Raw genomic sequence first — 27,225 nt, forward strand, 5'->3', positions numbered from 1 at the left:
TGTGCAAATGTAGACGGAGGCTTAATCTGACGACTACAAAAGGGCTCTCAGCACAGTGTGAGCGCGGCCGGTTGCAGGGAGAGTACCACCGCGTCGCGCCGACACGCAATCACAGCTGCCGTAAGCCGGCCAGCAATTCCGCGTCACGGCCGATACCGCGCTAGCTAATCCCACGATCGCGCCTCTAATACCGTAATTGCCGCTAACTGACGAATCAAAATGTCGCCGCCGCCCGCTCGGTGACACGGCCAGCACTCGTTAATTAGTTTCGCTGATCCTCAGGTTTGACACCGATCACAAGCACACACGCACATCTCCAACACATCTACATCCTTTCACCCCCACCCCACACAAGCACACACCTGTAAACCCCTAACTCCCTCACACACCGCAGCACCCAATAACAGATCACTTTACGAGCGGTAAATGAGATAACTCTGCATGACGTTAAAAACTTTGATTTTATAAAGTTTTTCATTTCGCGTGATCCGTAACCGTTTTACCGTGGCAAAAGCGGCGAGCCGCTTTTTAAGCTACCTATAAATCATTTACAGCTTTCCTGTGGAAGCAGAACCAAACTGTTATCGGCGTCCCTTTTTTAAACATCTGTTTGAGTTTCGAGCCCTCTTCCGCTGCCGAGGTCCCTAACGCACGCTTGTGCGTTAGCACTCGATTCGAACGTATGCCGGTTCGAATCCTAGTGTGGAAAATTTTTGGTTCGAGTGTTTAGCCGGCAAGGGACAAGCGGTGTTGGTAGAAGTTACGAATCAACAAAGTTGGCGCCGAAGCCGTGAATTAAACCCCGAACATCTCCAGACGTGGGTACGTAATGACTCCAGTCCGGCGTCGAGGCTTCGGTTCTGGGTAGTGAGGTCACACTTTACTTCACTACTGGCCATTAAAATTGCTACACCACGAAGATGACGTGCTATAGACGAGAAATTCAACCGACAGGAAGAAGGTGCTGTGATATGCAAATGATTAGCTTTTCAGAGCATTCACACAAGGTTGGCGCCGGTGGCGACACCTACGTGCTGACATGAGGAAAGTTTCCAAACGATTTCTCGTAAACAGCAGTTGATCGTCGTTGCCTGGTGAAACGTTGTTGTGATGCCTCGTGAAATGAGGAGAAATGCGTTCCATCACGTTTCCGACTTTCATAAAGGTCGGATTGTAGCCTATCGCGATTGCGGTTCATCGTATCGCGACATTGCTGCTCGCGTTGGTCAAGATCCAGTGACTGTTAGCAGAATACGGAATCGGTGGGTTCAGGAGGGTAATACGGAACGCCGTGCTGGATACCAACGGCCTCGTATCACTAGCAGTCGAGATGACAGGCATCTTGTCCGCATGGCTGTAACGGATCTTGCAGCCACGTCTCGATCCCTGAGTCAACAGATGGGGGCGTTTGCAAGACAACAACCATCTGCACGAACAGTTCGGCGACGTTTGCGGCGGCATGCACTATCAGCTCGGAGACTATGGCTGCAGTTACCCTTGACGCTGCAATACAGACAGGAGCGTCTGCGATGTTTACTCATCGACGAACCTGGCTGCACAAATGGCAAAACGTCATTTTTCGGATGAATCCAGGTTCTGTTTACAGCATCATGATGGTCGCATGCGTGTTTGGCGACATCGCGGTGAACGCACATTGGAAGCGTGTATTCGTCATCGCCATACTGGCGTATCACGCGGCGTGATGGTATGGGGTGCCATTGGTTACACGTCTCGGTCACCTCTTGTTCGCATTGACGGCACTTTGAACAGTGGACGTTACATTTCAGATGTGTAACGACCCGTGGCTCTACCCTTCATTCGATCCCTGCGAAACCCTACATTTTAGCAGGTTAATGCACGACCGGATGTTGCAGGTCCTGTACGGGCCTTTCTGGATTCAGAAAATGTTCGACTGCTGCCGTGGCCAGCACATTCTCCAGATCTCTCACAAATTGAAAACTTCTGGTCAATGGTGGCCGAGCAACTGGCTCGTCACAATACGCCAATCACTACTCTTGATGAACTGTGGTATCGCTTTGAAGGTGCATGGGCAGCTGTACCTGTACACGCCATCCAAGCTCTGTTTGACTCAATGCCCAGGCGTATCAAGGCCGTTATCACGGCCAGAGGTGGTTGTTCTGGGTACTGATTTCTCAGGATCTATGCACCCAAATTGCGTGAAAATGTAATCACATGTCAGTTCTAGTATAATATATTTGTCCAATGAATACCCGTTTATCATCTGCATTTCTTCTTGGTGTAGGAATTTTAATGGCCTGTAGTGTATGTTCCTCCACTTCCCCCGTCCCCTCCAGATACACTACATATAAATTATTTTTAGGTACCGCGGTGGCGTATTATATTAAGAGGGGCGTTTGAAAAGTCCTTGCAAAGTCGGAGAGATGGCACCACCGGCTTGTATCTCTGTCATGTTTAGTTAGTAGCATCTTTGGAAAGAACGCACACCAAGTTTCAGCCATATTGGTCTATTTCTTTGCGTTTGGCATTCGTGTGAATCAAGGAAGTCGAGTGATTGTCAAAAAATGGACGAAAAAGAATTTCGTGTGGTGATTAAACATTACTTTCTGAAATGCAAAACGTGTCAGAATGCTAAAGAGAAGCCTGATGAACATTACGGTGACTCTGCACCTTCGATTAGAACACTTTATAAGTGGTCTCAAAATTTTCGGAGTGGCCATATGGGCACAAGTCATGTTGAACGTTCTGAACGCCCTGTGGACGTTACGACTTCAGAAATCATTGATAAAATCCATGGTATGGTGATGGATGACAGAAGATTTAAGGTGCGTGAGATTGCTAGTGCTGTGGGCATCTCGAATGAATGGGTACATAATATTTTGCGTAAACATTGGACATGAGAAAGCTAGCCGCAAGATGAGTTCCGCGATTGCTCACGCTTGACCAAAAACGAATCGTGTGAAGTGTTGCAAGGATGGTTTGCAATGCTTCAGGAAGAATCCGCAGGACTTTAAGCGTCGTTCCGTCACTGTGGATGAAACATGGATACATTACTATACTCCTGAGACCAAAGAACAATCTGAACAGTGGGTTACCAAGCGAGAATCTGCACCAAGAAAGGCAAAGACCAGTCCTTCTGCCGGAAATGTTATGGCGACTGTCTTTTGAGATTCGCAAGGGATAATCCTCATCAACTATCTGGAAAAGGGTAAAACTATTACAGGTGAATATTATTCATCGTTATTGGACCGTCTGAAATCCGAGCTGCAAGAAAAACACTTGCGATTGGACCGGAAAAAAGTCATTTTCCATCACGATAATGCACCAGCACACAACTCAGCAGTTGTGGTCGCAAAATTAATGGAAATAGGATTCTAACTCGTTTCACATCCCCTCTATTCTCCAGACTTGGCTCCCTTGGACAATTATTTGTTCCCCAATTTGAAGAAATGGCTGGCGAGACAAATATTTTATTCAAACAAGGAGGTGACTGCAGCAACTAATAGCTATTTTACAGACTTGGACATTTTCTATTATTCGGAAGGGCTCGACATATTAGAATAGCGTTGGACGAAGTGAATGAGTCTAAAAGAAGACTGTCGAAAAATAAAAAAATGGTTACCCCAAACACGTAAGTAGTTTTTATTATTGCACGGACTTTTCAAACGCCCCTCGTAGTGGAATAATAATAAATTGCTTACAGCAGTGCTTACTACACTCATGTTCAGAAAAAACAGAACACCTTGAACTACTAGGGATCGGACGTTAATGTTCACAGGACATGTAAATTAGCATGTTCTGCAGAAATGATTAGCATTTGAACCATGTCGGCCCGCGGGTTCAAGGTCAACATCGATATCGCGGCGCAACACCACCTACAGGTAAAATGTGCCTACAGCTCTCGTCGCTATAAACCGAACGTAGTAGATCAGCGTGACTTGAGTAGGCGTGCAGGCCGTTTCGCAGAGGTATGAGCGAAACGTTCCTTGAAACCAGCGAGTTGGCGCATTATTGGCATGAGAGAGTGTGATGCATACATCCAGGAAATTCTGTTCGTGTTGGACGAAGGCCGGCCGGGGTGGCCGAGCGGTTCTGGCGCTACAGTCTGGAACCGCGCGACCGCTACCACCTGGTTAATACGGTTTTGGTCAACCTATCGACGCATTATAGCAGCGATACTGCACGACACGGATTTAATAAACTCATGGTAGGTTCCCAGATGTATGTGGCACAATATGTCATAGGTCACGCAATGTCCTTAAATTACGAACTAATGGTTTTTGGACGCGGAGCTGGCTTCGGATAGTGACCCAGATGAGTTCCATCGGGCTTCGATCTGGCCAAGACGTCAGCGTGAGTTCACTATCAAGCTCCTCAAACAGTTGTAGCACGATTCGGGTTGCTTGAGACGAACAGTATTCTAGCTGGAAGATAATGACACTGCCGTGGGGGGAGACATCATGCATGAAGAGAAGTTGTTGGGCTGCAATAATGTTCATGTTATGTATATCTACCGTGGTGCCTTCGATTACCGCCGCAGGTGGCATGAAAGACTTGTTGCATGACCCTCATGGGATAAGCAGTCATCATCCGTTGCGCGATGCATGTTTTTAGTAGCCCGCCACTACTGTTCTCTTACACATTCTAAAGCTGTAACTTGTCTTTAGATAGAATTGAGACATAAACAAACACATCATTTTCACATGCCGAATGCTGAGCTGTATCAGTGCGTCGGCCAAACTAAAAGTGTTTGTATCATGAGGAACGGTAACTAAACGAATTGTTGTTTTGGAGAGGGCAGCTGTAGCATTAAAAAAGGATCAGATAAAGTTATACTGATGAAGATATGAACATGTTGCGCCAGACGAAGATGGGTAAAGGGCCGAAACGTGTTCTGTTGTAAAAATACAGCATCCAAAAAAGTGGCTGGTTGCTTTATTCCTTCAAGTAATTCACTCCATAGCCACTTAGCGTAAACAACGTCGACATAGGTACAGTAATGGACGCTGTTGTGACTGTAGCCGAACAACTGTCAGAAGAGAAGAGCAGCGAACATATTTTTTTTAGGTTAGAGGGACCCCCCCTTGGGCGAAACGATAAAATACCTGACGGCTTACCAGAGAGGACATTATCATCGTTGATAAAGAACGTCCGTCCTCAGAGACCAAATACAGGAAAAGTCAACGTAATATTGGTAAACTGCAGGAGTATCCAGGGCAAGGTTCCTGAATTAGTATCTCTTATTGAAGGAAATAGTGCGCATATAGTATTAGGAACGGAAAGTTGGTTAAAACCGGAAGTGAACAGTAACGAAATCCTAGACACAGAATGGAATATATACCGCAAGGATAGGATAAACGCCAATGGTGGAGGAGTATTTATAGCAGTAAAGAATTCAATAATATCCAGTGAAGTTATTAGCGAATGCGAATGTGAAATAATCTGGGTTAAGTTAAGTATCAAAGGTGGGTCAGATATGATAGTCGGATGCTTCTATAGACCACCTGCATCAGCAACCGTAGTAGTTGAGCGCCTCAGAGAGAACCTGCAGAACGTCGTGAAGAAGTTTCGTGATCATACTATTGTAATAGGGGGAGACTTCAATCTACCAGGTATAGAATGGGATAGTCACACAATCAGAACTGGAGCCAGGGACAGAGACTCTTGTGACATTATCCTGACTGCCTTGTCCGAGAATTACTTCGAGCAGATAGTTAGAGAACCAACTCGTGAAGCTAACGTTTTAGACCTCATAGCAACAAATAGACCGGAACTTTACGACTCCGTGAATGTAGAAGAGGGTATCAGTGATCATAAGTCAGTGGTTGCATCAATGACTACAAGTGTAGTAAGAAATGCCAAGAAAGGAAGGAAAATATATTTGCTTAACAAGAGTGATAGGGCACAAATCGCAGAATATCTGAGTGACCACCATCAAACGTTCATTTCTGAGGAAGAGGATGTGGAACAAAAATGGAAAAAATTCAGAAACATCGTCCAGTACGCCTTAGATAAGTTCGTACCGACTAAGGTCCAAAGCGAGGGGAAAGATCCACCGTGGTATAACAATCATGTACGAAAGGTACTACGGAAACAAAGAAAGCTTCATCATAGGTTTAAGAGTAGTCGAATCATAGCTGATAAGGAAAAGCTGAACGAAGCGAAAAAGAGCGTAAAGAGAGCAATGAGAGAAGCATTCAACGAATTCGAACATAAAACATTGGCAAACAATCTAAACAAGAACCCTAAAAAGTTTTGGTCATATGTAAAATCGGTAAGCGGATCTAAATCCCCTATTCAGTCACTCGTTGACCACGATGGCACCGAAACAGAGGACGACCGAAGAAAGGCAGAAATACTGAATTCAGTGTTCCGAAACTGTTTCACTGCGGAAAATCGTAACACGGTCCCTGACTTCAGCCGTCGCACGGACGCCAAAATGGAAAATATTGAAATAAACGATATCGGAATTGAAAAACAACTGCTATCACTTAGTAGCGGAAAAGCATCCGGACCAGACGAGATACCCTTAAGATTCTACAGTGATTATGCTAAAGAACTTGCCCCCTTTCTATCAGCAATTTATCGTAGATCGCTGGAAGAACGTAAAGTACCTAGCGACTGGAAGAAAGCGCAGGTCGTTCCCATTTTCAAGAAGGGTCATAAATCAGATGCGAATAATTATAGGCCTATTTCGCTTACGTCAATCTGTTGTAGAATAATGGAACATGTTTTGTGTTCTCGTATTATGACGTTCTTAGATAATACAAATCTCCTTCATCATAACCAACATGGATTCCGCAAACAGAGATCATGTGAAACTCAGCTCGCCCTATTTGCCCAAGAAATTCACAGTGCCGTAGACACTGGCGAGCAGATTGATGCCGTATTCCTGGACTTCAGGAAGGCATTTGATACGGTTCCGCACTTACGTTTAGTGAAAAAAATACGAGCTTACGGAATATCGGACCAGGTTTGTGATTGGATTCAGGATTTCCTAGAAGAAAGAACACAACATGTCATTCTTAACGGTTCAAAATCTGCAGATGTAGAGGTAATTTCGGGAGTACCGCAGGGAAGCGTGATAGGACCTTTATTGTTTACAATATACATAAATGACTTAGTTGACAACATCGGTAGCTCCGTGAGGCTATTTGCAGATGACACGGTTGTCTACAAGAAAGTAGCAACATCAGAAGACTCGTACGTACTCCAGGAGGACCTGCAGAGGATTAATGCATGGTGCGACAGCTGGCAGCTTTCCCTAAACGTAGATAAATGTAATATAATGCGCATACATAGGGGCAGAAATCCATTCCAGTACGATTATGCCATAGGTGGTAAATCATTGGAAGCGGTAACGACCGTAAAATACTTAGGAGTTACTATCCGGAGCGATCTGAAGTGGAATGATCACATAAAACAAATAGTGGGAAAAGCAGGCACCAGGTTGAGATTCATAGGAAGAATTCTAAGAAAATGTGACTCATCGACGAAAGAAGTAGCTTACAAAACGCTTGTTCGTCCGATTCTTGAGTATTGCTCATCAGTATGGGACCCTTACCAGGTTGGATTAATAGAAGAGATAGACATGATCCAGCGAAAAGCAGCGCGATTCGTCATGGGGACATTTAGTCAGCGCGAGAGCGTTACGGAGATGCTGAACAAGCTCCAGTGGCGGACACTTCAAGAAAGGCGTCACGCAATACGGAGAGGTTTATTCTCGAAATTACGAGAGAGCACATTCCGGGAAGAGATGGGCAACATATTACTACCGCCCACATATATCTCGCGTAATGATCACAACGAAAAGATCCGAGAAATTAGAGCAAATACGGAGACTTACAAGCAGTCGTTCTTCCCACGCACAATTCGTGAATGGAACAGGGAAGGGGGGATCAGATAGTGGTACAATAAGTACCCTCCGCCACACACCGTAAGGTGGCTCGCGGAGTATAGATGTAGATGTAGATGTAGATGTCTGCAGAGGTGTCGGCCACACGTGTGCTGGCAGCTTCACCTGCGCGAAGCGAGGCGGCGCACGTGCAGGCCGCGTGGCGACCACGTGACGTCAGGCGCGTGGCTCCATTTGACCCGGGCTAATTGCGTTAATGCCGGCAGAGGCGGGGCGGCGCATTCCACGCCGGCTTCGGCGGCGCTTCTTGCCCGCGTCCTGCAGACTGCGACGGTGGGTGGTCAGTGCTGCTCTCTCTCTCTCTCTCTCTCTCTCTCTCTCTCTCTCTCTCTCTCTATCTCTCTCCCCCTCTTCCTCTCCCTCTCCCTCTCCCCCTGTCTGTCTCTCTCTGACTCCTAGTTCCAGTGTCACGAGCGCACGATGCGTATCGCGGAGATTATACTCTGTTCTTCGTTAAAGCTAACAGGAAAGTAAACACTGCGCTATGCATTCCTCCAGATCTGTTGTTACCTCACTGTGGTCTACAGCTCGTGGGGCATAAATCACGCCCCGTCGGGTACAGTCGCGTACGGTTGGTACGGTACCTTTAGTTTACGGAAAGTTCAAATGTGTGTGAATTCCTAAAGGACCAAACTGCTTAGGTCATCCATCGGTCCCTAGACTTACACACTACTTAAACTAACGTATGCTAAGAACACCACACACACCCATGCCCGAGGGAGGACTGGAACCTCCGGTCCGCAGCTCGTGGTCTCGTGGTCGCGTTCTCGCTTCCCGAGCACGGAGTCCCGGGTTCCATTCTCGGCGTGGTCAGGGATTTTGACCTGCCTCGAGATGACTGGCTGTTTGCGTTGTCCTCGTCATTTCATCATCATTCATGCGCGTGGTGAGATTGGACTGAGAAAAGGTTGGAAATTTGTACTGGCGCTGATAACCGCGCAGTTGAGCGCCCCACAAACCAATCATCATCATCATCATCGAACCTCCGGCGGAAGGGGCCGCGCAGTCCGTTCATGACGCCTTAAACCGCGTGGCCACTCCGCGTAGCGTTTAGTTTACGCTGCAGCCACATAACTCGCACATTGCCTTACCGAATGATGCATTTCACCAGCTGTAGTAAGCTGCAGCTGTAGCATTGGCGTATCTTAACATCTGAAGAACAAAACGTCTGATTCCCCGTATATGTGGTTAGCAAAAAACTGTGAACAATAGGCAAACAGCGTAACTTCAAATTCCACGCAATACAGTTGGGAGAACAATGAAACCGTAATTGCATTGCATTGAATTACAGAATAAAGCATTTGCAAACATAGCTAGTGGGCGCAATTGAACATTGCAAACCGCAGAAATTTCCACACGTCCTCAGTATACAGGTAATTTGGATTAAGAGAAAAAATTTATTACGTACCGTAATGCAAAAGTGAATCTAAAGCTGTAAGCGCATAAATATTTTATTCTATAATTTAATGTGTCAAAGATTGTGATTTGGCAAAACTACGATCTCTTGCATCTTCACACTATTTTTACTTATGATCGGTGTTTGTTTATTGTGAAACCAAGTGCCCTTAAATACTCTCTCTCTCTCTCTCTCTCTCTCTCTCTCTCTCTCTCTCTCTCTCTCTCTCTGTGTGTGTGTGTGTGTGTGTGTGTGTGTGTGTGTGTGTGTGTGTGTGTGTGTTTGCGTAAACTGTTGGAATATTCACTATCGGAATGATTGTGTCATGGGTACAACAGCCAGTCCATTGTAAGTATTCTAAAATACTACACTACGTTCGTTTCCTAAATATTGCGTCTCCTAAGTTTCTGGCAGAACCACGACTCAAGCCTCCAGCTGCACATGGTCCGGAATATTTTGCCAAGATTAGACACTCTACCCGTGTTTTCTTTTCGTTCCGCGCACTTGACATACTCGAGACAGAGTCCGGTAAACTCACATGTTCTTTCTGAAATCTTTCGTGTCAGCAGCAACGTTCTTTTTTCCTTAAAACTTCTCCAAGACGTTAAGCACAGTCAGTTTCTCGCTGTTTTCCGACTGCTTTCTGCTACTACGTTTCACTCATTTTCACAGCGCATACGAACGTCAAGACCAGATGAGTACGGCTTGGGAGACAGTGGCAGCCGGTCGGTGTGACCGAGCGGTTCTAGGCGCTTCAGTCTGCAACCACGCGACCGCTACAGTCGCATGTCCGAATCCTGCCTCGGGCATGGATGTGTGTGCTGTCCTTAAGTTGGTTAGGTTTGAGTAGTTCTAAGTCTAGGGGACTGATGACCTCAGATGTTAAGTCCCATAGTGCTCAGAGCTATTTGAACCAATTTTTTTTTTTTTTTTTTTTTTTTGACAGTAGCAGCGACTGTCCAATGAGATTTGAAACGAGAATCACGCGAGGTAAACATTTTTTGGTAAAAACATTGAAGACTTCAGTGCTTTAGCACGCCCACTGTGTCATTCCAGTTAGAGCAACAACTAACTGAGTGATATTCAAATAAGACCTATTTCAAGTGCAAAAAAATGGTTCAAATGGCTCTCAGCACTATGGGACTTAACATCTGAGGTCATCAGTCCCCTAGGACTTAGAACTGCTTACACCTAACTAACCTAAGGACATCACACACATCCATGCCCGTGGCAGGATTCTAACCTGCGACCGTAGCGGTCGCGCGGTTCCGAACTGAAGCGCCTAGAACAGCTCGGCCACAGCGGCCGGCTTTCAAGTGCCATCACGACATATTTTGTAGGTGTACTGCGCCACACGGCCAATCTGTGAGCGGTCATTTGTTTACATGAGGGTTGAACTTAAGGTGAACGAAATATATCGCATTGAGGTTGGGGTGGGGATGGAGGGGGGCAGCGGTTCTTCTCCGTTTCACTACTCCCGTCAGAGGTCTGGTCTATTCACCTGCTCGCGATTAACTCTTTTTAATGCAATTATTAATACATTTTACACTGAGATGAGGCAAGTCATGGGATAGCGATAAGCATATGTAGAGATGACGGTAATCTAGCGTACACGATTTATAGAAGGGCAGTGCATTGGCGGAGCTGTCATTTGTACTCCGATGATTCATGTTGAAAGCTTTCCGATGTGACTACTGCCCTACGGGGGGAACAGACTTTGAACGCAGAATGGTAGTTGCAGCTAGACGCATGGGCCATTCCATTTCGGAGATCGTTAGAGAATTGAATATTTCTAGATGCAACAGTGTCAAGAGTGTCCTGAGAATACCAAATTTGAGACATAACTCTCACAACGAACAACGCAGTTGGTCGTGCGGCGCAGTACACCTACAAAATGTCGTGGTGGCACTTGAAAGCCGGCCGCTGTGGCCGAGCTGTTCTAGGCGCTGCAGTCCGGAACCGCGCGACCGCTACGGTTCGAATCCTGCCTCGGGCATCGATGTGTGTGATGTCCTTAGGTTAGTTAGGTTTAAGTAGTTCTAAGTTCTAGGAGACTGATGACCTCAGTAGTTAAGTCCCATAGTGCTCAGAGCCATTTGAGCCATATAATACAATAACTTACATAACTGGCGAGGGTCGCTGCCGATAGGACTGTCCGCTGTGCCACCGCTACCGGACTAATGCTACCAGTCCTGACCTTAGAGTTCTTGCTGACACAAGGAGCTTCTGTCTCGCTCGTTTTAGCCAATCACAACGAAGAAAATTTTATTCTCTATATACAGTGTCTAAACATTCTGCGTGGTGTCTGTTTGTTCTATATCGTGTCTCCCTACCACTTTCGCGCAACGACGCTCTGAGCGTGTTTTTTTAGGGAATTGACTAGTTTGAACCTGGTACCTGTTGCTGGTAAGGAGACGTCAGACCACACATGACATGTAGAATTCAGAAGAGTTCAGTGAGACTAGCGATGATATAACCAAATACTTAATGATTTCAGCGTCAGCTCCACTGCACTCCCTGTAAAGGAATCTTAAAACTAACTAAATTTAGTGGAAGGGGTTCAAGGCTTTCCTATTTTTAGTTAGCTGGTTAAATAACGTCGAAAAAGCAGTTAAGTTTACCATTGGAAATTTTATTCTACTCACAAAACATCGTTTATAAATTGCACTATTGATAAAAGGAAATGTTTTAATACAGGATGGTAAAAACCAACTGCGTTCAACAAAAATGTGAACGAATATTCCCTGAGTGGGTTTCCAAGTTCTACAATGGATCGAAGGATGACCTATGCCATATCACATCTATAATCTAGGTTTAAATTAAGTTCCACAAAAGAGAAAACTATCAAAATGGTCTACAGGGACCCTCAGTTATCTTTAATTACTTATCTAACTTGTCGTAAATTACAGTGGCTGATGTGGCTTCTCAGTAACTATATAACAGAAAAATCATCGAGTTTCAGATTTTTACTTCAAGCGGCAAATGTGAACACCATGAGCTTTAATTGACGATCGACACTAGTATTACGTAAAGGGGATGTAACAGATGAGACTTCTACAGTTCTGAGTGAAGCCTTATGCTCTCAAAAATGCGGCATCGCGTGCGTTCATTACCTTGTCAGTGTTCGTCAGGGGGCGGCGGCCAGCGCAGCTCCGCTCACCTCGCCGTCTCCGAAGTAACTCTCTCCTAACTTCTCCTTACTACAATTTACCTAAGTTGGTTTACAAAAAAACCATCTGGCTGTGTTTTCATCTGACCAATCAGGGTTTGAATGTTAACCTTAAGCTCCGCTTACAAAAATTCTGTCTATCCAATGAGAAACGTTATACTTTTCGTGGTGGGGCAATGTTTTTAAAGTTTGCAACGTAACAGAGACGCGAAAAAGTCTCACGCTAAAAACTTGCGGGTGGTGTGGTCGTAGCGGTTACCTAGCGACGTGGGTGTCCGTCCCTTATCGTAGGGCCTTCTCGCTTAACACGGTTCTGCTCTCGGCTTCTGTTCTCGTTTCTCCCCTCGGAACTGCGTCTGTCTCACGGTGGGAAGGTATGACATGCATTTAGGCATTCTTGTGTTAGTCTGTGGTATTCCATTTGCTCACTCGTTACTCATATTACTTTGGTTAATTTAATGTCACGATTTATTCGGAGCTATGTGACATACTACTGGATTTGCTTATCATGTCAGGGTTTTCACGGAAGGTGTTGGATTTGCCTGACACCTTACAAGTGGAGCTGACCAATAGCGAGCGAGGACGTCATTTCCAAGTTTGTAACGCCATGCTACTTAAGCAAGGTGCCATGCCAGAACGTCCACATCATTCTGCCCAGTCTTGTGACATGTTGCACCATATGACAAATATTTGATACCTTTTTTAACAAAAAAGTGAAAAGTCGAATTTGGGATTTTCCCATTATTGTGACTGTGGTATTGCCCTGCCTGTTCACCTACATACCCATGATTATCTTCGATCAATCACTGCTTGATTGACAATTACAATTAAGATCGAGTCAGGCACTTCCAAGCCCACGCGATAAGGTATCACCTGCATTGGGTTCCATTTTTTAGCGGAAGTGGTCGGCAGGCGAGATGTAACACCACAGTAGTAATTGCAAGACAATGTATCCTGGAAGTAGGCGTTACCGACGGGTGCGCGGTGTGTTCATATATTATCATGCGTACCCGTGCCCGCAATGTTGACTGGACAATAGGTAGTACGATCCTGTCTCTATACTGCGCATCCCTCAACTTGCTCTCGAAAGCAAAGAAAGTTGCCAGACTTCCTTACATGATGCTAGACGAAAGAAATGAATGACCGACCCCAGTGGTGAACCTTTATTTCACAAGCAACAGTAGGTAGCGATTTTCTAAGTTCAAGAGAGTATTCCATAATGGGTTACAATAAAAAAAGCACCCAACTCTGGGTCAAAAGATTTTTGAGCAGTTTTAGAGTTCTTCACACCAAATGTGGGCTACTTTTCAGTAGCTACAAATGGAGTAAGTAAGCTACATTTCTAAAGAGACGCAGCGGTAACATGGTGAGCAATTACCAATGCCGGGAGCCGCCCGTACCGAGTAATAAGGTGGAATGGAAGGCAACGAAGCGTACAAGGTCACTCGGTTCCAAATTTAAATCGTTAAGGAGTCAAACGAAGCTGGGGCAGGCCGAGCCTAAGTTAATCAGGAGAAATATAGGCAGCTAACCGAGTTTATTGCTCGCATTAGGAATAATCTAATGTAACGAGGCTGGGCGCCGCCGAGAACAAAGCACAGCGGGCGAGAGTCGCTGAACTCCGGACCCGGGCGGCGTCTACTTGTCGCGGCGGGCTGCGTCATGGCGCGAGCGCGGGGCCGCCGGCTGTGTGTGCGGTACGAGGGCCAAGCCGCTCTGGCGTCACGACGGCGCGCAGTGTGTATCGTGGACCATAGCTACCAAGTGGTTACAACTGAAGTGCAACTACTCACGGAGGTCCAGTGTGGGCTGTAATTATAATACGGCAGATACGCTAATGCGTTAACATGGAACCGATCTACGCTCGAAAAAAAAAATAGTACCAGTTTTGCCCACCAGGTGCAAATCTGGCGCTGTACAGAGTCTCATCGACATCTCCAATGCTTCTATTCAACAAAATGTATAAACAGTGGCTAATAATAAAATCAACGTTACGTCTTTCCCATTTGTTTGACCATTTCTGCCCTCGTCCCTTTCCTAATCCATTACATATGGAAATATTCCTATACGTCTTTCTTGCATTCACAGCACCAGATTTGCACTTGAGATCGTACAAATACACTACTGGCCATTAAAATTGCTACACCAAGAAGAAATGCAGATGATAGACGGGTATTCATTGGACAAATATATTATACTAGAACTGACATGTGATTACATTTTAACGCAGTTTAGGTGCATAGATCCTGAGAAATCAGTACCCAGAACAACCACCTCTGGCCGTAATAACGGCCTTCATACGCCTGGGCATTGACTCAAATACAGCTTGGATGGCGTGTACAGGTACAGCTGCCCATGCAGCTTCAACACGATGCCACAGTTCATCAAAAGTAGTGACTGCCGTATTGTGACGAGCCAGTTGCTCGGCCATCATTGACCAGACGTTTTCAATTGGTGAGAGATCTGGAGAATGTGCTGGCCAGGGCAGCAGTCGAACATTTTCTGAATCCAGAAAGGCCCATACAGGATCTACAAAATGCGGTCGTGCATTATCCTGCTGAAATGTAGGGTTTCGCAGGGATCGAATGAAGGGTAGAACCACGGGTCGTAACACATCTGAAATGTAAAGTGCCGTCAGTGCGAACAAGAAGTGAGCGAGACGTGTAACCAGTGGTACCCATACCATCACGCTGGGTGATACGCCAGTATGGCGATGCCGAATATGCGCTTTCAATGTGCGTTCACCGCGATGTCGCCAAACACGTATGCGACCATCATGATGGTGTAAACAAAACCTGGATTTATCCGAAAAAATGACGTTTTGCCATTCGTGCACCCAGGTTCGTCGTTGAGTACACCATCACTGGCGCTCCTGTCTGTGATGCAGCGTCAAGGGTAACCGCAACCATGGTCTCCGAGCTGATAGTCGATGCTGCTGCAAACGTCGTCGAACTGTTCGTGCAGATGGTTGTTGCCTTGCAAATGTCGCCATCTGATGACTCAGGGATCGAGATGTGGCTGCACGATCCGTTACAGCCATACGGATAAGATGCCTGTCATCTCGACTGCTAGTGATGCGAGGCCGTTGGGATCCACTACGGCGTTCCGTATTATCCTCCTGAACCCACCGATTCCATATTCTGCTAACAGTCATTGGATATCGACCAACGCGAGCAGCAATGTTGCGATACGATAAACCGCAATCGCGATAGGCTACAATCCGACCTTTATCAAAGTCGGAAACGTGATGGTACGCATTTCTCCTCCTTATACGAGGCATCACAACAACGTTTCACCAGGCAACGCCGGTCAGTTGCTGTTTGTGTATGAGAAATTGGTTGGAAACTTTCCTCATGTCAGCACGCTGTAGGTGTCGCTACCGGCGCCAGCCTTGTGTGAATGCTCTGAAAAGCTAATCATTTGCGTATCACAGCATCTTCTTCCTGTCGGTTAAATTTCGCGTCTTTAGCACGTCATCTTCGTGGTGTAGCAATTTTAACGGCCAGTAGTGTAATTGCGAGGGTGAGTCAAATGAAAACCATAAATTTGTAATAACAAATCGAAATTTCGCGCCGTTATCCTGTAAGTTGGTAAGCGTGCTACAAACAGCGTGCAGGATGGCCTGCAGGTGGCAGCATAGTGCAGATGCACACATACCGTCGCAGTTTCAGTGTAAAGATTGTTCATCGGAGGTGAGGGTATCATCTGGAGTGCCCCAGGGAAATGTGGTAGGTCCGCCGTTATTTTCTATCTACATAAATGATATTTTGGTTAGGGTGGATAGCAATGTGCAGCTGTTTGCTGATGATGCTGTGGTGTACGGGAAGGTGTCGTCGCTGAGTGACTGTAGGAGGATACAAAATGACTTGGACATGTTTTGTGATTGGTGTAAAGAATGGCAGCTAACTCTAAATATAGATAAATGTAAATTAATGCAGATGAATAGGGAAAGAATCCCGTAATGTTTGAATACTCCATTAGTAGTGTAGCGCTTGACACAGTCACGTCGATTAAATATTTGGGTGAAACATTGCAGAGCGATATGAAGTGGGACAAGCATGTAATGGCAGTTGTGGGGAAGGCGGATAGTCGTCTTCGGTTCATTGGTAGAATTTTGGGAAGTTGTGGTTCATCTGTAAAGGAGACCGCTTATAAAACACTAATACGACCTATTCTTGAGTACTGCTAGAGCGTTTGGGATCCCTATCAGGTCAGATTGAGGGAGGACATAGAAGCAATTCAGAGGCGGGCTGCTAGATTTGTTACTGGTAGGTTTGATCATCACGCGAGTGTTAGGGAAATGCTTCAGGTACTCAGGCGGGAGTCTCTAGAGGAAAGGAGGCGTTCTTTTCGTGAATCGCTACCGAGGAAATTTAGAGAACCAGCATTTGAGGCTGACTGCAGTACAGTTTTACTGCAGCCAACTTACATTTCGCGGAAAGACCACAAAGATAAGATAAGAGAGGCATATAGGCAGTCATTTTTCCCTCGTTCTGTTTGGGAGTGGAACAGGGAGAGATGATGCTAGTTGTGGTGCGAGGTACCCTCCGCCACGCACCGTATGGTAGATTGCGGAGTATGGATGTAGAGTAGATGTAGAAGATGGCCGCCCCACTTGCGACTTGTACCAGGGAAGAACAGCGTTCTGTTATTCGGTTTTTGCGTAGTAAAGGTGTGAAACCTATTGAAATTCAACGACGAATGAAGGTTCAGTACGGCGATGCATGTTTGTCACAGCAGCAAGTCTACGAATGGAGTAGGAAATTCGCAAATGGTGTGACTTCAGTGGAAGATGCTCCTCGTCCAGGTCAGGCACGAGTTGTGATTCCACAGAACATTGCAGCAGTTGAAGCCATAGCGAAGGAAACCCATTGAGTGACTCTGAATGACATTGCAGCATGTTTACAGATTAGTCATGGGTCAGCACACCACATTGTGCATGATGACCTCCAGTTTCACAAATTGTCTGCAAGATGGGAGCCACGTCAGCTGACTACTGAAATTAGGGAACGACGTGTTGATGCTTGTGAAGAACTTCATCGGCGCTTTGAACGAGAAGGTGATGGCTTCCTTCCAAGAATCGTTACTGGGGACGAAACCTGGGTTCACTTCTACCAACCGGATACGATGAGAGCGAGCAAGGAATGGCGGCATTCCTCACCACCAAAACCAAAGAAGTCTGGAACAGAACCATCAGCAGGGAAGGTTATGCTGACTCTCTTCTGGGACTAAAAAGGCGTCATTTTGGAGTATTATATGCCTAGAGGGACCACTGTCACCAGTGCATCATACAAAGATCTCCTAAAAAATCATCTGCGGCCTGCAATCAAATCAAAGCGATGTGGATTGCTGTCAGCAGGTGTCCTTTCGCAACGTGACAATTCAAGGCCTCACAGTGCCCGTACAACAGTTGCAACAATCACAGACCTGCATTTTCAGTGTCTTCCTCCTCCACCATACTCACCAGACCTTGCCCCCAAGTGATTTCCAAATGTTTGGACCACTCAAAGATGCAATGGGAGGAAAGAAGTTCCGTTCTGATGAAGAGGTACGCCACGCGGTGCACGAGTGGTTGCGCGGACTACCAAAAGAATTTTTTTCTAAAGGAATTTATGCACTTTGTAAGCGCTGGAGGACTTGCATTGAGCGTGGGGGAGATTATGTTGAAAAGTGATACAGTTTTGTACCACTTCTGCACAATAAATAATATTTAAATAATATTTAAGGTTTTCATTTGACTCACCGTCGTCCGATGTGAGATAACTGAAGATGAGGAAGTGAAGAAGACGTTAAAGAAAGAATCAGACAAGTAAAAGCAATGTTCGTGAACAAAGAAAAAAGACTGTTGAAACAACATAAATGCTAAAGTGAGGAAAAAGTAGTTAAAGGTTACATTTCGAGCGTAACACTGTATGGCTGAAAACGAGGACAATAGGTAGAAAATGAAATGAAAACTGCCGTGCGGTTCTAGGCGCTACAGTCTGGAACCGAGCAACCGCTACGGTCGCAGGTTCGAATCCTGCCTCGGGCATAGATGTGTGTAACGTCCTTAGGTGAGTTAGGTTTAATTAGTCTAAGTTCTAGGCGACTGATGACCTCAGAAGTTAAGTCCCATAGTGCTCAGAACATTTGAACCATTTTTGAAATGACATCTCTTGAATCATTTGAAGTAAGTTTCTGGAAACGCGCTGTTGAAGATAAAACCACTAATCAGGAAGTCCTGTGCAAACTTAGAGAAGAAAGGTCATTTGGAAGGACGGCAGAATGAAGTAGACAAGGGCGGAGCGGTCGCATAATATGACACAGCCAATTACTCGTAAATGTTCTAGGAGGAACATAACAGGCGAAGATTATCCGAGCAACACCGACTCTGGCATTTTGAAAGCAAGCTGCACGTGATCCAGGAGCCTCTAATTATGCAGCAATGAGGAAATTAGCTTCTAATAGATCCAGGTGGAAAACTAAAATCCAATCGAAAGATTGTTGATGAGGAAAAAGTATCTGTATATTCATAATGTAACTGCTCTGATCATCTATCCGAAGCCTGGTTTGATGCAGCTTTCCACGCTAGGCTATCCCGTGCAAACCTTTTAATCTCTACGTAACTACTGCAACCTATCTTTATTTGATCCTTTATACTAGATAGTCAAGTCTACAGTTATTACCCTATCACACGTCCTTCCGTTACCAAAGTTACTATTATTTGATGTCTCACGATGCGTCTGTCAATCGATACCTTATTTCAGTCAAGTTATGGCATGACATTCTTGTCTACCCAGTTTCATTCAGTACCTCGCCACCAGTTATTCGATTTAATAACGTAATATTCAGCATTCTTCCCCAAGCCGGCCGGTGTGGCCGAGCGGTTCTAGGTGCTTCAGCCTGGAACCGCGCGACCACTACGGTCGCAGGCTCGAATCCTGCCTAGGGCATGGATGTGTGTGATGTCCTTAGGTTAGTTAGGTTTAAGTAGTTCTAAGTTCTAGGGGACTGATGACCTGAGATGTTAAGTCCCATAGTGTTCAGAACATTTGAACCATTTTTTTTTCACTTGCCCGGAACACTACATACCAGACGGATACCTTCAGGACGGAATTTCTAACATTTAAATTTATAACCCATGTTAACATATTTCCGCTTTTCAGAAACTTTTTCCGTGCTTTTGGAAGTCTGGATTTTACGAAGGTAATCCCGAAAGTAAGGTCTCCTATTTTTTTATAAGCACAGAACTCTATTTGTGTGGCAGTTGGTCACCCTGTTATGAAGAATGCTTCACGCGCTGTATGTAGACATGCGCACACCGCGCTGAGGCGCTCAGTCTCGGCCTGGCAGCCGTTGAGGATGGAGCTCCCGTTGGATGTTACCGCCAGGTGCGAATTGGGCGCAGTTATTTGGTTTTTGAACGCAAAGGGCGCCGCGCCGATTGAAATCCATCGCCAATTGACGGAAGTGTGTGGTGAGTCGTGCATGGATGTCAAAAATATTCGTAAGTGGTGTAGAGAGTTTGCAGCTGGTCGGACCGAAATCCACGACGAACAAAGGAGCGGGAGACAGTCAATTTATGAGGAGACGGTGTTGAAGATTGAGCAAAGCATGCGTGAAGATCGGCGGATCACCCTGGACGATCTCTGCACGTTGGTTCCTGAGGTTTCCCGAAGCACCGCTCACAGAATTTTAACAGAAACATTGAACTACCGGAAGGTGTGCGCAAGATGGGTGCCACGCATGCTGACTGAGGACCACATGCGGCAACGAGTTGATGCTTCCCGCGCATTTCTTCACCGCCTTGCAGCCGAACAGGACAACTTTCTGGACTCAATTGTCGAGGGGGACGAAACCTGGGCATACCACATTACACCTGAGACCAAGCAACAATCACGCCAGTGGCGGCATCCTTCTTCGCCAAAGCCGACGAGCTGGTATGACATGGGCATACAAAAACTGCCACAGCGTCTACAAAAATGCATCGACAGAAACGGTGATTATTTCGAAAAATAGCTGAATGTTCAAGCTGTAAACTGATGTAAACCATTGTAGAAATAAACAGGTCTATGTACTTATAAGAAAATAGGAGACCTTACTTTTGGGATTACCCTCGTATATTCCCTCTAGTGTGGCCATCATCAGAACAACACCGGTATCCGACAGAATACCCAACACCTCAAGATGTCAAAGATCTCCTGAAAAGACTGAAGAATTAGTTATTTCGTTGCCCAATCTACTACTTTTAGTATCTCATTTCCATGTCGGATTCCCTCAGCTTCACCTGATTTAGTCACACTGCATTCCGTTACCCTTATTTTACTGTTGTCGATATTCATGATATGAAAGTGTGAAGGTACTGATTTCTAAAAAAAGTTATCAAAGTTCATGTCATGTGTGTAAAGGGAAATACACGAGAGAGGCAATTCTGACGTTGCGATTCATAATGGATGCAAGGCTTAAGAAAAACCAAGACACATTCATAGGGTTTGTCGATCTTGGTAAAGCATTCTGTATTGTAAAATAGTGCATTAAGTTCGAAATTCTATGAAAAATAGGAATAAGCTATATGGAAAGACGGATGATTCGCAATTTGTAAAAGAATCATGGGGAACAATAAGAATAGAAGACCAAGAACGAAGTGATCAGGTTAAGAATGGTGTAAGACAGAGTATAGTTTTTCGTCCCTACTGTTGAATCTGTACGTCAAAGAAGCAATGACGGGAATAAATGAAAAGATGAAAAGTGAGATTAAAATTCAAGGTTAAAGGGTATCAATGATAAGATTCGCTGATGACATTCCTATCCTCAATGAAAGAAAAATTACAGGACTTATTGAATGGAGCGGTCTAATGAGCACAGAATATCGATGGAGAGTAAATCGAACAAATACGAAAGCAATGGGTAGTAGCGGAAATGAGATTAGGGATAAATTTAACATTAAAATTGGGTACAATGAAATAGATAAAGTGAAGACATTCTGGTACCTTGGAAAGAAGATAACCCATGACGGACGAATCAAGGAGGACATAAGAAATAGATTAGAGGTCATTCTGGTTAAGAGAAGACTGCTAGTATCAAATATCGGCATTAATCTGAGGAAAAGACTGATGATCTCCCAGAAATGTTAGCTACTGTTTAACCTTGTCTTGTGTTTCTGATTTTTTGAAAAGGTTGTGTGGGGTCATTGCTTGAAGCCATTAAATAGTCACAGGATGCCTGGGTGTACGAGATGCCGAGCAGCTCACTCCGCCTTCTTGTTATTGCAGAAGAAGTTGTTTCGCCTATTCGGTCTCGATGACACTTACGGCTACTAACGCTAGCAAACCGCCCTGCCTCTCCACGGAGGACACGGAGAATCTGTGGACGAGTCCACGGCGCATGCGCACACGACTAGAAGAGGCCCGCTCTTCCGGAAGGAGGTACTGCGCTGCAGCACGAGCAAATTACTCCCCCTTTTCGGCGGCAGCGAGCTGCTGCTGCCTTTGCAGATGAATATGAAATGTACCTAAGTCGAGTAACAGCATTCCTCTCGAGCTGTTTCATTATGCAAACTGCCGAGCATTAAAAGAATAACTGAAGACTGGGCCTCCATTTTTCATCCCCCACTTGCGCTCAGCCGAGGAGAGCAAACCGGACGGATGCTCCTGGCTACGCGCAACTGCCTGCCGAATTTTCGGGACGGCAATTTCTTGCCCATAGACTGCAGTCAGACTGTTGCGGATTGTAGACATTCTACGAAACGCTTCTTCACGTCAGAATTCTTCGCCGATTCCCTTCGATACGACATTCATGGCGCGTGAAAATTGGCCGACAAAAATTAAGACTATTTTGCAATGTACAGGGCTATTACAAATGATTGAAGCGATTTCATAAATTCACTGTAGCTCCACTCATTGACATATGGTCACGACACACTACAGATACTTAGAAAAACTCATAAAGTTTTGTTCGGATGAAGCCGCACTTCAGGTTTCTGCCGCCAGAGCGCTCGAGAGCGCAGTGAGACAAAATGGCGACAGGAGCCGAGAAAGCGTATGTCGTGCTTGAAATGCACTCACATCAGTCAGTCATAACAGTGCAACGACACTTCAGGACGAAGTTCAACAAAGATCCACCAACTGCTAACTCCATTCGGCGATGGTATGCGCAGTTTAAAGCTTCTGGATGCCTCTGGACGTTACAGGACACGTGTATCTGGACATGCTGGAAAATTGGCTCATGCCACAACTGGAGACCGACAGCGCCTACTTCATCTTTCAACAGGATCGTGCTCCACCGCACTTCCATCATGATGTTCGGCATTTCTTAAACAGGAGATTGGAAAACCGATGGATCGGTCGTGGTGGAGATCATGACCAGCAATTCATGTCATGGCCTCCACGCTCTGCCGACTTAACCCCATGCGATTTCTTTCTGTGGGGTTATGTGAAAGATTCAGTCTTTAAACCTCCTCTACCAAGAAACGTGCCAGAACTGCGAGCTCGCATCAACGATGCTTTCGAACTCATTGATGGGGACATGCTGCGCCGAGTGTGGGAGGAACTTGATTATAGGCTTGATGTCTGCCGAATCACTAAAGGGGCACATATCGAACAATTGTGAATGCCTAAAAAAACTTTTCGAGTTTTTGTATGTGTGTGCAAAGCATTGTGAAAATATCTCAAATAATAAAGTTATTGCAGAGCTGTGAAATCGCTTATCATTTGTAATAACCCTGTATTGCTTTTGTTGGGTAGGTGCGTTTCTCTACAAGTTCAGTAAACACAACAGAGACACGTAATACAGACTTTGGTCGTCAATAATATATTCTCCTTCACTATCTACAATAGTGAAGACAATACTAAATTCCTGGTTACTACTAGAATGCCAACGGCAGTAGATCAGAAAGTGTTAAGAGTTGGAGACATGCAGTTTGATAAAGTGAACACATTTAAGTATCTAGGCGTGGACATCACTTCGAGAAATGAGATTGAATCCGAACTGAAGAGATTATGGGCGGGAAATGCGTGCTACTTCTCACTGAATAGATTACTTTCATTACGGATATTGTCTAAGAATTTAAAGATTAGAATATACAAAACTATTATTCTATCAGTTACGCTGTATGGGTGTGAGACTTGGTCTCTCACTTTGCAAAATGAAAAGCCGTTTCCAGTATTTGAAAACAAAATTTTGAGGAAAATTTTCGGAGCAAAAAGGGATGACATTAGCGGAGAGTGGCGAAAACTGCATAACGAAGAGGTTCACGAACTCTATTCAAGCCCTGACATAATCAGTATTATTAAATCACGTAGGCTGCGATGGGCGGGTCACGTAGCTCGAATGGATGAGGGCAGGGCAGCGCGCAGAGTACTGATAGGGCACTTAGAGGGAAAAGTCCTGTGGCGAGACCGAGGCGCAGTTGCTGCGATAATGGACTCTCGAGTCCGGCATGACCAGTGTCTGTGTGTGTGTGTGTGTGTGTGTGTGTGTGTGTGTGTGTGTACTATTTACAACCGTCTGCCAAATCTGTGGTAACTTTTCAATCCTGCGACTGTAGAAATTACTTGGTTCTGAGGCGCGTATTTTCACCTGGAAAAAAAAAGTTCTTTAAAGATTGTTCGATAGAGAGCGGAAAAAGTTAAAATCTGAGGGCACAAGATCAGGTAAATAAGGTGGGTGTGAAATGACTTCTCGGCCCAATTCCCCTATAGTGTTTTTTGTCATTCTAGTGTAATGCGGGCGTGCGTTATCGTGGAGTAGCACCACTTCAGGCAGTCTTCCTGGCCGTTGTTCTTGGACTACATCTGCAAGACGTCTCAGTTGTGAACAGTAGATTATAGAAGTGATGGTCAAATCCCGGAGAAGCAATTCATAGTACACCACACCGTCGCTGTTCCACCAGTTGCATAACATTATCTTTTGCAAATGCGTGCAGGTCTTTGTACGCCGAGTTGCTGCTTTGTTTAGGTTCAACTATTCCTTTCTCTCAACCATTCCTTTCTTTTCCTTGTTAACTATGTGATAAAAAGTATCTGGACACCTCCAAAAACATACCTTATTCATATTAGGTGCATTGTGCTGCCACCTACCGCCAGGTACTCCATATCAGCGACGTCAGTAGTCATTAGACATCGTGAGAGAGCAGAATGGGGCGCTCTGTGGATCTCACAGGCTTCGAACGTTGTCAGGTGATTGGGTGTCACTTGTGTCATACGTCTGTACGCGAGATTTCCACACTCTTAAACATCCTTATGTCCACCGTATCCGATGTGATAGTGAAGTGGAAACGTGAAGGGACACGTACAGCACAAAAACATATATGCCGATCTCGTCTGTTGGCTGACAGAGACCGCCGACGGCTGAAGAGGGTCGTAATGTGTAATAGGCAGACATGTATCCATACCATCAAAGAAGAGTTCCAAACTGCATCAGGATTCACTGAAAATACTATGAAAGTTAGGCAGGAGGTGAGAAAACTTGGATTTCATGGTCGAGCGGCTGTTCATAAGCCACACTTCATGCCGGTAAATGCCAAACGACGACTCGCTTTCTGCAAGGGGCGTAAACATCGGACGATTGAACAGTGGAAAAACGTTGCGTGGAGTGACGAATCACGGTACACAGTGTGGCGATCCGATGACAGGGTGTGGGTATGGCGAATACCCGGTGAACATCTGCCTGCGTGTGTAAAATTCGGAGGTGGCGGTGGTCTTATGGTGCGGTCATGTTTTTCATGGAGTGGCTCGCACCCCTTGTTGTTCCAGTACAGGCCTACATTGATGTTTTAAGCACCTTCTTCCTACCCCCTGTTGAAGAGCAATTCGGGGAAGGCGATTGCATCTTTCAACACGATCGAGCACCTGTTCATAGTGCACGGCCTGTGGCTGAGTGGTTACACGACAATAACATCCCTGTAATGGACTGGCCTGCACAGAGTCCTGACCTGAATCCTATAGAATACCTTTGGGATGTTTTGGAGCGCCAACTTCGTGCGAGGCCTCACCGACCGACATCGATACCTCTCCTCAGTGCAGCACTCCGTGAAGAATGGGCTGCCATTCCCCAAGAAACCTTCCAGCTCGTGATTGAACGTATGCCTGCGAGAGTGGAAGCTGTCATCAAGGCTAAGTGTGGGCCAACACCATACTGAATTCCAGCATTACCGGTGGACGGCGCGACAAACTTGCAAGTCAGTTTCAGCCAGGTGTCCGGATACTTTGACCACATAGCATATTAGCATAAAGACACCATTTTTCGTCACTAGTAACGATACACGGTAGGAATGGTCGGTGTTGTTCACGAACCAATTGCTGACGAGCAAGCAGAGATGCACACACGGTCACCCGCTGGTTTTTCTTATTTTGGCTTAGAGCATGCGGTACTTATACACACGATTTCCTTCATCTTCCCCACTGCATGCGAATGTCGCACGAAAGTGGAATGATCACAGTTCATCAGATTTGCCAGTTCTCGAGTACACTGATGTGGATCATTGTGAATTAATGCGTTTAAACGATCTTCAACAAACCACGAAGGTCTTCTTGAACGTTTAAAAGACACTAATGTCAAAACGATCCTACCTTGTACGAGAAAACAGTTTTTGTTCCGTGGTCTGTCCGATGGCTTTATCCCCACACATGGCACAAATGCTTCTGGCTTCCTGTGCTGCTGTCACCCCTCTATCGAACTCAAACAAAAGAATATGTCGGTAACGTTCCGATTTCTTCACTTGGCACTCCATTTTTTAGCGTCGACAGTTTTACTCACTATCTCCAGATGGCAGAATGACAGTATGTAAACTGAGATAGCAACAGTAAACGTCAAGTAAAAAATGGCAACCAGAATACCAACTTTCAAAACTAAAACGCTACGAAACACGTGTGTGAGTACTGTAAATATGGTGGCAACCACCGCGCTACTGCTGGTCATGAAGGAAAGCTTACGAAGGACTGCAACTAGCTGAGCCCGAGAGGACGTCCCTCTGCAGTTTTGTAACGTCGGACACCTCCGAGAGCGAAAGATCCCTTGCAGCCAACTTAACTGGGGGTGGACTTACCGATGGCCGCTTAGGCTTTCTGCCGACCGGCCCACTCACGCGCAGGTTGGTGGCCCTGCGTATGATGCCACCTCTCTGAACGCGGGATGGGTTGGTGTTGCTCTGCTACCCTGCCATAAATTTGAAACCAACAACCACTGGAACTTCTACAGATTTATTCCATCTTGAGTGTTTTATGGCTTAAATGATTGGAGATCACGGAAACTGCTGCTCTACCGCCATACGATAGTCCTCTCCTCGTCGAATTTTTGGTTAGCGGGTGTACCGCCCCTTGCCTCGTAGCATTGAGCCCCTGGTTGCATAAACGATACGAATCTGTAACTGGAAACGCATTTTCAGTTCTATTTTAATCTGAGCTGGTCAGCTGTAGAGACTTCGCTACGTGCTCTAAATGTCTGCGAAATGTCTCTGTATTAGACGCTCGCTTCAGCTAACAATGAATGAGCGTATGGCTCCAAAAGTTCTTTAACGCCACTACGGCGACTTGCGAGTGAATGAGGATGAAAGACACACAACACCCACTCAACTCGAGGCAGCCCCTCCGGGAATCGAACCCGGGACCCCGTGAGCGGGAAGCGAGAAGGCTACCGCAAGACCACGAGCCGCGGACCTCTCTTCAGCTGTGGAGTGAGTTTCGGTGTGCCGCGCGCTTTCACTCCCGCACTGTGACGCACCTGTTATCCGTACCGCAGCAGAACTTCGTCTGCAGGAAAGCCGGAACAACAACTCCCTTCCGACAACGT

General features: G+C 45.7%; 1 protein-coding gene across 1 annotated transcript in view; it reads left to right on the forward strand.

The window, feature by feature from the left end:
- LOC124775943 (paired mesoderm homeobox protein 2B-like) overlaps positions 1-27,225 on the forward strand; it is a 302,111-nt gene that overhangs the window by 69,739 nt on the left and 205,147 nt on the right. The window lies entirely within an intron of this gene.

Source organism: Schistocerca piceifrons, chromosome 2, assembly GCF_021461385.2.
Source record: "Schistocerca piceifrons isolate TAMUIC-IGC-003096 chromosome 2, iqSchPice1.1, whole genome shotgun sequence".
NCBI lineage: Eukaryota > Metazoa > Arthropoda > Insecta > Orthoptera > Acrididae > Schistocerca > Schistocerca piceifrons.